The sequence below is a fragment of the Poromitra crassiceps genome, assembly GCF_964638095.1.
Source record: "Poromitra crassiceps genome assembly, chromosome: 11".
NCBI classification, from domain to species: Eukaryota; Metazoa; Chordata; class Actinopteri; order Beryciformes; family Melamphaidae; genus Poromitra; species Poromitra crassiceps.
The window spans coordinates 50,072,995-50,085,110 of record NC_139643.1 but is presented as its reverse complement, the minus strand read 5'-3'; positions in this window follow the sequence as shown (position 1 = coordinate 50,085,110).

The window sequence follows — 12,116 nt, the reverse complement described above, 5'->3', positions numbered from 1 at the left end:
ACACAGACACACACACACACACACACACACACACACACACACACACACACACACACACACACACACACACACACACACACACACATCATTTGAATCTCAAATGAGTCTTCATTATGTGTTGTCAGTCACCGTGTGTGTGTGTGTGTGTGTGTGTGTGTGTGTGTGTGCGTGCGTGCGTGCGTGTGAGAGAGAGAGAGAGGTGGAGTCAGTACTTTATACCGTATAGTGCTCAGTAAGTTGTGAAATTATATTTCCGAGCAAGAGAATGATGACGAGGTTGGAGGTTGTGTGTGCAAATGTGTTGCATGCGTGTGTGTGTGTGCAGTGGGTGTGTGTGTGTGTGTGTGTGTGTGTGTGTGTGTGTGTGTGTGTGTGTGTGTGTGTGTGCGTATGTGTGTGTGTGTGTGTGTGTGTGCGTATGTGTGTGTGTGTGTGTGCGTGTGTGTGTGTGTGTGTGTGTGTGTGTGTGTGTGTGTGTGCGTGTGTGTGTGTGTGTGGGGTGTGATTTCCCCCGTTGGCTGAGCATGTCAGCGCTGTCAGGAAATGAACTCATCTCCAGCTCCCTCACGCCACCGGCTGTTACCTTCTCTCCTCCTCCCCCCCCCCTCCCGCAGGCACGCACCCCTCCACCCTCCCTCCTCTGCTCTCATATACGTCCATCACACGGAGAGAGAACAAGCACACACACACACACACACACACACACACACACACACACACACACACACACACACACACACACACACAGCGCTAACCACCCACATACGTACTACCACATATGGTACTTTACAACTAGAAGTGCACTCGCACTTTTGTGAGTCGGATCGGAACCCTAAAACATGGCAAGGCATGGTCAAAGGAGTAATAATAGCGCTCCTAGCAACTTGCGAAAGAACGCTGTCAAACAGCTCATCTGTAAACACAGGAAGGACCGGATATAGCGGTTGGTATAATTAGCGTAAAGGGTACGCAGCTGATAGCCTCAGCAGTAAGTTCCTCTTATTCAGTTATTGAAACAAGCTTGTGCACCGAGATGTGTGGACGAGATTTAGCCTAGGCCCCGCCCCCAGCTCCCCGGTCTGCACAGACAAAGACATAGGCATAGAGAGAGAGAGTAGTTAGAGAATTTTAGCAAAATGATTGGACCATCTGTGAAAAAATTTACTACCAATAGCTTTCTTCACCAATGTGTTCTTATAGGTGTCTAGAATCACCTCTCAATTAGTGCAAACCCAAATCCTCGTGGAAAATCCTGGAGAGCCAATCAAAGTTAAGGTGCCCCGAGGGCTTGGGTGAAAAATATGATAAAAATTAAAAGTCTAAAATGAACTTGTGGGGTGTCTAACTAGGGGTTTTCAGGGGTGCTGAATCCATTCCAAACATTATTTTTGAGTAAAAATGTCTCCCTGACCATATGATATTGGTATATTGGTTATTATTGGTTATGTAAAGCACAGTGTATAATCAACGGTATTTTCCACGAGGATTTGGGTTTGCACTAATTGAGAGGTGATTCTAGACACCTATAAGAACACATTGGTGAAGAAAGCTATTGGTAGTAAATTTTTTCACAGATGGTCCAAGCATTTTGCTAAAATTCTCTAACTAGAGAGAGAGAGAGAGAGGGAGAGGGAGAGAGCATCTTGTCTGGAGGTTGATAGCGTTTCAAAGCCGGTAAAAGACGCACGTATGCACACACACGCACACACACACGCACAGTTTAAGAAACATCTGGAAATGAATGGAGAATGAACTCATTTCCCCATTGGCGAGACTTTGGCACGCTATGGAGAGAGCGTCTCGAAACACAGGCGCACACGTGCGCTCACAGTAGTGTTAATCTTGTTGTCTATTTTTTTATTTAGTCTAATAGCTTTTGCACACCAAGTCCGTATTTTCGTCCGAAATTGACGCACGAAAAAAAAAAAGAATACGACCTAATTTGTGTCAATCATCGTTGACACACCGAGTCCGACAATTACGTCCGTCATTTAAGTTTTCGGACGAGGTTCGATTTTCTGCGTTTTTCACATCAGTCAAGAGATTTTTGCGAGCTGGGACCCGTCTGTGTTTTCAGATGATGGATTAAAAAACACGCAAACGAAAACAATCGGACTCTGTGTGCAAAGACCTTTAGTCTTAGTCCCGTGTTAAATGTCCTTGTTAGTCTCTATCATATTTAGTCAACCTCATCCTGTTTTTATTTAGTCAAGTTTCAGTCGACTAAAAGTTTGAGCATTTTAGTCTCAGCTTAGTCAAATAAAACTGTTGAATCTGCTGATGCGCTTGCACTAGTAATTGTAATTCGAAGCAGTGTTGGCAACTCTTTCCCAGGGAAAGTAGCTAATGGTGACTCTGCCCACCCAGGCCAGTGTCGGCGTACTGCGGTAGCAATGACAAGTGGACTGTATTTACAGTCCCTGCTCAGCCCGCAGCTGAGGGGAGAATGGAGGGAGGCTGGCTGTGCTGTGTGGAAAGCACTCAGACTTCTCTGGATATAATGTAGACAAGCAAGTAGCTGTACATTTTGGGAACACAATGCCTCATACACTTATAGATAAGACCCTTTTCTAAGACTGGGTGGGTTCAATCAATCAATCAATCAATCAATCAGTTTAATACATGTCCCAGAAGGGCACTTTGGTTCACATCAGGCAGTAGTGGATATTACAACATCATTCTGTACTGTAAATGTTTTTAACAGCTACATGTCAGCTACATCTATGATGCTGCAGCACAGGAACCTGAACTGCTGCATTGAGGGGGGGAAACAGTCTGTAATTAGTGTTAATTTTGTTGTCTATTTTTAAATTGTGTCGTAGTCTTAGTCCTGTGTCAAATGTCCTTGTTAGTTTTGATCATATTTAGTCAACCCCGTCCTCTTTTTGTTTAGTCAAGTTTTAGTCGACTAAAAGTTTGAGTATTTTAGTCTCGTCTTAGTCAATGAAACTAAAAGTCTGAACATTTTAGTGTCGTCTTAGTCTTGGGGAAAAAGGTAGTCGACTAACATTTTTCGTCGTAGTTTTCGTCGACGAAATGAACACTAGCTCACAGTGAGAGGGGAGAGGTGGGTGGAGGAGAATGGTGGGACCTGCAGACCTGCACCGCTTACTTCAACACCCGGGTGTGATGTTTGTGTGTGTGTGGAAACCAATAAGGAACGAGGATCAGCACCACGGACAGAGACGTGTCCACGCCATCGACTGTATGCAAGGAAAGCGCTGCGCCGTCCAGAGTGCTGAACTAACGAGCTCTGCTGAAACGGACCGTTCTGTACTCCTGTTTGACCGTTGTAGGCCTACATTACTGTAGCCTATTACCTGTGTGCAGTTTGATTATTTAAACGTCTTAGCCTTTCAAGGTACAGTAGATCACAAACGCTACATTCTGCTGCAAGTCCACAGCGCATCTTAATCCAGAACCTTAGTTCCTTTTTGCCAAAAGTTCCTTTTGCAACTCGTCCATTGGAGTGAATGGAGCTCCGACTCTTCTATATATATACTGTACATGGCTCTAAGTCAAACAAATCGGAGTGGGTCGGTGAGAGAAGGCGCCTCTTGAATTCTCATCGGGAGATTTTGTAAAGTGGTTCTGAGGATTGCAGATGAACATTTGCCAGATGAGAGTGCTGCCGTGGGTCAGTCTGCAGTTAGTGTGACTTACATTCAAAGCCAGTGGTTCTCCACGTGCGGTCCAGGGACCACCAGCGGCCCTTGAGGGCGTGTCAGGTGGGTCAATACAGACCGTCTTGGGATTCTGGACAAAATCATACACAAATCTAAAAAGTCTAACAGTAAACACTCACAGACTCGGGTCCGAGAGACAAAAGGGACCTTGATATTAAAAAAAATAAAATAAAAAATAAAAGTTTGAGAATCACTGCTATAGGACAAACTGCTGAGTGAGTAGACCCAACGACCCCCACACATCTCTCTCTCTCTCTCTCTCTCTCTCTCTCTCTCTCTCTCCCCCTCTCTCCTGATTGGTGGGTTGGACCTGCAGGGTGATTTGAATTCCAATTTCCGATACCCACTCTGCCTCGCTCTCACGCCATCACTACCAGGCCTAAACAGAGTTCATTGGACCCAATGACCGTGCAATATCCAAGGTCCACTTTCATCTCAACGATTTCTCTATAGTGAGTTTAGGGACGTGTCACTATCAATGAACTGTCCACACATCAGTCACAGCTGGAGAGGGAAAACAGGGCGGGCGGAGGGAGAGAGTGGGAGACAAGAAACGGACGGATAGTGAGTGGAGAGAGGGAGAACAAGACAAGCGAAGGAGTGGAAATATTACAAGACACACACATACATGGCTGATACAGTAGTTGGTGGGGGTGGTGGTGGGGGGGGGGCAGTAGATGGTGCTGCTTGCAGCAGCGGGGGTGGGGGGGGGGGGCAGTATAATTTGATTTGGATTTAGTGTTGCTTGGAAGAATGACACAAATTCTACAGGGATTAATCCGGCTTTAATTCAATCTGGCTGCAGCAGCCTGAAATAGCCCCGCTCCTCATGCAGCTGCACCTGGCACGGGCACAGAGGCTGTGTGTGTGTGTGTGTGTGTGTGTGTGTGTGTGTGTGTGTGTGTGTGTGTGTGTGTGTGTGTGTGTGTGTGTGTGTGTGTGTGTGTGTGTGTGTGTGTGTGTGTGTGTGTGTGTGTGTGTGTGTGTGTGTGTGTGTGTGTGTGTGGGTTAGGTGGGTGGGTGTGTGCGTGCGTGCGTGCGTGCGTGTTTGTGTAGGGAATATTTATGTTTCTGTACTGTATACTGTATGCTTGAATTCTAATTATGCACCTGCTTTCTGTGTGTGTAAGTATGAGAAAATAATTATGTGTATGTGGGGTTTTTGTATGTGAAGAGTGAGAAATACAGTGTTAAAGTTTACTCTTTGTGTGTGTGTGTGTGTGTGTGTGTGTGTGCGTGTGCGTGTGCGTGCTTGCTTGCGTGTGTGTGTGTGTGTGTGTGTGTGTGCACACGTGCTTGTCTAATTGTGAAGAGGAGAGAGTGCATGTTTTTTTTCCCACTAGAATAAAATGTTGAGATTGTATGTTTCTGCAATCCCCGGATACGTAGAATATCACCTTTCTGAACCAAAAATATGTCACGTTCAAAAAAATTGCAAAATAGCAACGTTTGTGGACCAACGTTGCCATGTTACAATTTCGCCTCCGAAATTGTAAAATGGTAACGTACGTTTCTACAGGGGTGGGTGTGGTTTGGGCATGGTTGACGGAGATTTTCTGTTTCTAACCCCTCCGCCTACCCTAACCTTAACCCTAAAATCTCAGAATGTTACCATTTTACAATTTTCGAGCCGAAATTGTAACATAGCAACGTTGGTACAAAACGTTGCTATGTTACAATTTTCTGTGAGACTGTGTTTGTTATAGACATGTGTATCAGCGTTATACAGGTCACAATCTGGCAGCACAGAGTCTATCAGTCTAACAGACAGCCCATATCCCAGGGTTTCCACTGTAGAGTGGACGTCCCGCCCCTTCCATCATTATTTACAATCCGACAACGTCTCATATGCACCTATTTATTATTATTATTATTATCATTATCATTATCATTATCATTATCATTATCATTATCCTTATCCTTATCATTATCATTATCATTATCATTATCATTAGTATTAGTATTATTATCCAAAATGTTGTCTGGACCTACAATCGATCAGCTCCAACTCCGTTCTCGCATCAATTGGACTGTGAACAATAACCGTGGTGCACGGAAGCAGAAACTCACGCACACAGAGTGACACATACACACACAGACACACACACACAGACACACACACACACGCGCGCGCAATCTACAGTTCACCTCTCTGTGACCCCCTAAAGTGCTGGGCGGCTGGTGATTGGCTACCCAAATCTGATGTGAAAATGTTCTTAATCTCAGTAATAGTATGATATAGCAGCTGATACCAAACCTGATATTAAAAATTGCAGCTCAGAACCCAACCTGAGTAAATCTACCGGTTTTAATGTTAATTCAAAGACAGTGAATACACACTAATCTGGGAGGTTGCCTCTTTTTAACGCTGTCAAAAATCCATTGTAGTCCATCATATATGATGGATTATGCTCCTCTAACACTGATGCCAGCTTTCTACATACAGTAGGTGATCACCTAAACAGATCACATCAAATCCTATGGAAATCACAACCCAGATGAAAACAAATAAGGACATTTACAGATACCGCTGATTCAATCACAACGTACAATAACAATAAAACGCTTTCAGACTCTTACATGATATAAGATGATGTAGATATGTTGACCTACAGTATGTTGAAAAAGCAGAAATGCGATGCAAATGTGAACTGAATACATTTGACGAGACTGTGACTGCAAATCACAGGTTCATTATATCAGCCATACGGAGAGATGGCCTTTGCCATGCCGTGCCATATGACTCACAGATAACACATGGCCAGATGACAGGAGGTGGGTGATGTATGGTCTGAACACCACTGCCACTGACTCTGTTAGAGATAGATGGAGAAATGGAGAGACAGAGGGGGAGGAATGAATGAGCAGAACATCAGATGTGCCTGGAAACAGATATGAGCTAAGCAGGCGTGTGAGGCACATTTTAAACGGGGGTTTCGGAAAGTTCAACGAGGAGACTGAACACTCCACCCACCTATTAACTTCCAACCAATCAGATCCAAACACTCGGCTCTTGTATCACAGTAACCATCTGGGAAGTTGCTCGGGAACCCGTTTCAAGGGGGCAGGCACTTAAAAAAAAAAAGCCTACCAGGTGATTGGATGAACCATCTGTCTATCACGTCTATATTCATAGGCTTCTGCTTCTCGCTGTGGTTGTCACACGTACTGTAAATCCCGCCCGTATCGCTGCCTCTGGATGCTGATTGGTGCGAACCACTGGTGGTTCGGATTCAAACCAATAGATTGGAGCGGTATCAAAAAGAGGATATGTCGTGTGATTGTGATTTTGTAAGGTTAACCCATCACTGCCACGCCACCCACCTCCAACCTTCAGTCAACCTCCAGCCACCCGTCTGGCCTGCTTCCTGATGGGGCTGGCAGGAGTTAACTGCTGTTTCCCATCAGCCTGTGACAAATAGCAGTTACATCCGCATCCCCTCACTGCTGTTTAGTGTACGTGTACATCACTATCAATTAGAAGAACATTCACTTTGCATCCGATCCAAGTGGAGAAGAAGAGCACATGGCTCTGTTGAGCCTGGCAGAGAGATGGAGGACTGGTTTTTTATTTCAAACTTTTATTGGCGGATAAACCCCGGGAGATGCACCATCTAGTTTTCGAGGGTGTCCACACGCACAAAACATATAAATTAACAATATTTTAACAAAACAATATATAATATAGATAGTACAGTAAAATTAATAGTAGTAATAATAACAATAGTAATAACAATAACAATAATACCAACAACAACCATAATAATAATAATAATAATAATAATAATAGCAATAGTAATAGTAATAATAATAAAAAACAATACAACGATACAAAACAATGAACAACAGTAACATTTACAAAGACATACACATACACATACAGTAAGGGCTCTCACGCAATCCCAAACCCACACCCGGTAAAACATGCACACACACGCGCACGCACACACACACACACACACACACACACACACACACACACACACACACACACACACACACACACACACACACATACACGCACACAGTATCAGAGAGGGGGTGTGGAGGAGAAGGGTGGGACCTGCAACCCTACACTGCTTACTTCAACACCTGGGTGTGATGTTTTTCTTTGTAAACCAATAAGGAACAAAGATCAGCACCATGGACAGAGACGTGTCCATATGCCATTGACTGTATGTGAGGAAAGCGCTGTGCTGTGCTGAACTAACAAGCTCTGCAGAGCGGCTGAAGCATTCTGTACTGGCATGCCTCCCTTTTCTTAGGCAGATTTGTCTGTCCTTGGTGACCCATTACTAATTGTTCGAATATAGAGTTATTTGTTTGGTGGGGGTGACAATGTCCGGCATCCTTATTCCAAAATCTGATGTTTTTGTTACAGGTACACCTGTTTTCAGTTGTGACCTGTAATTTGGCAGTAGCAAAATGACGTTGTGGTCCGAACGACCAAGGGGAGGGGCGGGGCTGTGAAATCAATGCATTTATTTTGGAATGTTACCATAACACACGTCGCCCAGTATGATCTGCATTCTGGTGGGAGTTGTTACGTATTGCTCCAGGTTGGGCAAATATGTGGTTATGTCACATCTGTCGAAATCCCCCAACAGAACTATTGGTTGCTCATAAGTGCGATTGACAGCTGTGTTGTAACTGTCCACAATACGCTCAGCATCTAGGGTGTAGTCAGCCCCGGGTACATATATTAAAATGACGGTGATCTGGGAGAACTCTCAGGGTAAATACTACGGTCTGAATGACACAGTCAACAGTTAATGCTTACAGCACTCAGTCTCTCTAATGTCCGTGTGTAATGTCCGTGTGAATAAATCGCACGGCAAAAAATAAATAAAAATATATGGGACTATTCATACCAAATCAAGGAAGAAGGAAAGAAATCAGCACAGCAAATTTTGATTTTGATTTGGTGTGAATAGTCCCATATAGATACATGTAAATGTTTTTTGTTTGTTTTTAATCGCCATGCAATTTATTCACACTGATTATTCGCTTTTGGTCTGAAAAGACCTTAAAACTGGCCATGATCGGGAGTAGAGTATGTTTGGTTCTGATCCATGGTGGCTGGATGGAGGTTCTGGTAGTTGGGGTCTGGCTGCAGAGTAGAGTATGTTTGGTTCTGATCCATGGTGGCTGGATGGAGGCTCAGGTAGGTGGGGTCTGGCTGGGATCTGGAGGCTGGAGGCCAGTTTGCATAGATGACATTCTGTAAAAAGTAATATTCAATAGTAATATAAATATTTAATATTTATTAAGTTCAGCAAGGTGACAAGGCAGGGCAGCACACCAGCAGTAGTTATGGAAACAGTCCTCCATCTTGCATCCTACATCTATAGGCTGTGTGTCCATAGTGTTTTCTGAGCAGCAGCTTCTTTCCTCCTTAAAAGCAAAGAGAGGCGGCTGCAAGGTGCAGAAAAGCTCTGCAGCCGGAGTTTCTTTTCCGTCTAACTTTAACTAATTAAAAACAAACTCATCAGAATAAATGAGCACTTGAACATACGTCAGCGTGATAAGAACTATACATAAAATGACAGAAACTATCTTTGGAGAAAATGTATTTTACGTGTTAATTATTTAGTTTGGCTCATGTCCCAACTAAGATGAAGGGGGCGGGACTTATGAGATATATTGCAGCAGGCCACCAGAGGGCAATCGAGGTGTTTTGGCTTCACTTTTTGGGAGCTGATATGTCCATATATTATACCATCAATGGTGGAAACTAACTATGAGAATAAACAGATACAAAGAGTTAAAGCAATTCACCTGCAGGTTTATGCTGTCTGAGTTTCCCCTGAGCCCTGTACTACGAAACTAGTTTAACAGATCCGCGATAAGTCCCTTTGATCTGGTTTGACTGAACAGGATCAAAGCTATCTAGTTAACTGATACTACGACGCTGGTTTTTTACTAGGTAAGTGGACCTGGGATCTGCCTGTGCACGCGCACGTTTTTCGCTCGTGCACAGGCGCGCGTCCACGCGAAAGAGGTGCGCCAGCCAATCACATTATGAACAGCTGAGTTTATCCACGCCCACACCCAATTCCACACCCATTTCCTCGTTCAATGAAGCGCAGTGCATGATCAGAGTTTTAGCGGATATTTAATGTATCCGCGATTTAATGTCAGAATGAAAATCCGCGTTGGATAGTCTGCTGAATGGCTGTCTAAGGCAGCAGCTTGTATTCACATCAGTCATTTGATTTACTTTGATCAGCGATTGATACAGCTGCATTGATACAGGCAGCAGCAACACATGTAAATGTGTAATCTCAGTCTATACATTTCCACAATCTGTAAGCCTATTTAGACCATAGATTTAGAAACGCATGCTCAATGAATAATGATCTCTATCACTCATGTGTGTGGTTGCACTGATCGAATAATTCATATATAAAATAGCCTAGTATAAAGCCTAATAGCCTACTATAAAAGAGAAAACTGCTGGGGCTATCCATATTTATCCCATATCTATATTATATGTATAGGCTTTTCTGGCATGTAGGAGAATATCACCCTCACTCCATTTGAGGGTCCATTCATGATATGCGCCGCGGTGATTAATAGTGATCATATTTCTCCACGCATCGTTGAGCTGTTAAGACATAAAGTGGTAAGTAGGCTTAATTTAATTATGTAGCCTACAGAGCCACAAATGTTTTTCTTGTTATATTCTCAGTTGACTGCAATCTATTTTTCATATGGCGATCTTATATGAACGGTGAGTGACTCCAGAGAGCCGATTATATGGGTCTGTCATGGATTTTGATCTTATCCTCTGAAGCTAACCTGGTCGCGACCAGGTTAGCTTTGCAGCGTCAGTTGCCATGGTGATTGAAAGTTAACTTGCTTTGTAGTACGGCTAAACCAGGTTTAAACTCAAACTTACTCGGATAAGGCATTAAACTAGCTTCGTAGTACACGCTACTGGTGTTGGAACCTGTGGAACAGACAGTACAAAGGTTTTATGTGTGCGTGTGTGTGTGTGTGTGTGTGTGTGTGTGTGTGTGTGTGTGTGTGTGTGTGTGTGTGTGTGTGTGTGTGTGTGGGTGTGGGTGGGTGTGGGTGTCTGTGTGTGTGTGTGTGTGTGTGTGTGTGTGTGTGTGTGTGTGGTGTGTGTGTGTGTGTGTGTGTGGGGGGGGGGGGGGGGGGGTGTTGAAGTAGTGCTGAAGGAGAGACAGGTTAACACACCATCACTTTCCCTCTTTGTCTTCCATTTGTAGAGCAGCACCATAGCAACCACAGCAACAACAGTCACACACACAGTCACAACCAGAAAGTCACCTGGGCGAGAGAGATAGAGGGAGAGTGGGGAAGAGGGGAGAGAGAGGGAGGGAGAGATTGAGATAGAAGCAGGGGGTGGACGGCCAAAAAGATGATGGGAATAATATAAATGAGAAAATCATCTCATTGTATGTGAATATTGAATAGTTTGGTATAATCAACTAAAGGGGAGATACATTGGAAATCCTGGCCAGATGTTTTGTGACAGCTGATCCATCTAGCTTAACTCATACTTAGAAAAAATGTTAAAATTTTCAACACATCCTAAAGTACATGTGTATCTCTTGTGTTACTGTAAATTCCTCTAAAATATGTAATTTTTACTCATAGGCTAATAAATGTATAAAACATTTTACATTGTGAAAAATATGACAATGTTTTTACAGCATGTGCATTGTCTTACTTGTCTCAGTTGGAGAGGAGGAATCAGCTCTGGTTGTTGTTGTTGTTGGCAGGTCAGCTGGAGGAGTGATGGTTGTTGTTGTTGCTGTTGTTGTTGTTGTTGTTGTTGTTGTTGTTGTTGTTGTTGTTGTTGTTGGAGGCAGGTCAGCTGGAGGAAGAGGAAGTGGTTAAAGGTGAAAAACATTCGGTTGTGTTTTTAAAACAAATTCTACCTTTAACTATATCAGCAGGTTTTAACTTAAATTAATTGATGCTTGAAACACTTAGATCTAGTTAGCATATTCACCATGTAATAATTAAATATAGCCACAAGTGGCAATTGAGGGGCCTAAGCACAATTTGAAAAGACAAACGGATAGACCACAAAGACCAAAAAACACAAACTGACATGTTGTGAAGTTCAGACATGCAGTCTTAGCTTTAGTGGCAGCCCGTGACTTCTGTCAAGTTAATATTTTCATTGCAGTCACATGAGTTGTTCACATTACAACTGCCAAACTTCCTGAGTGAGCCAAACACATGTTATAGATTCAGTGAGGAGAAACTAACTAAAGAGAGAAGTAGACGTGTGATACTGTACTGCAACCTATGGCAAGTAGGACTTGGCCACCTGGGGATTCGAACCCTGGACCTTTGTAACCTCAAAGAAGGTGACTTTACTGCCTGCTCCACTGGAGAGACAAAACATTACAGAAGGTAGAACAAGAACAGCGCTCACTGCTTGAGTGTCTT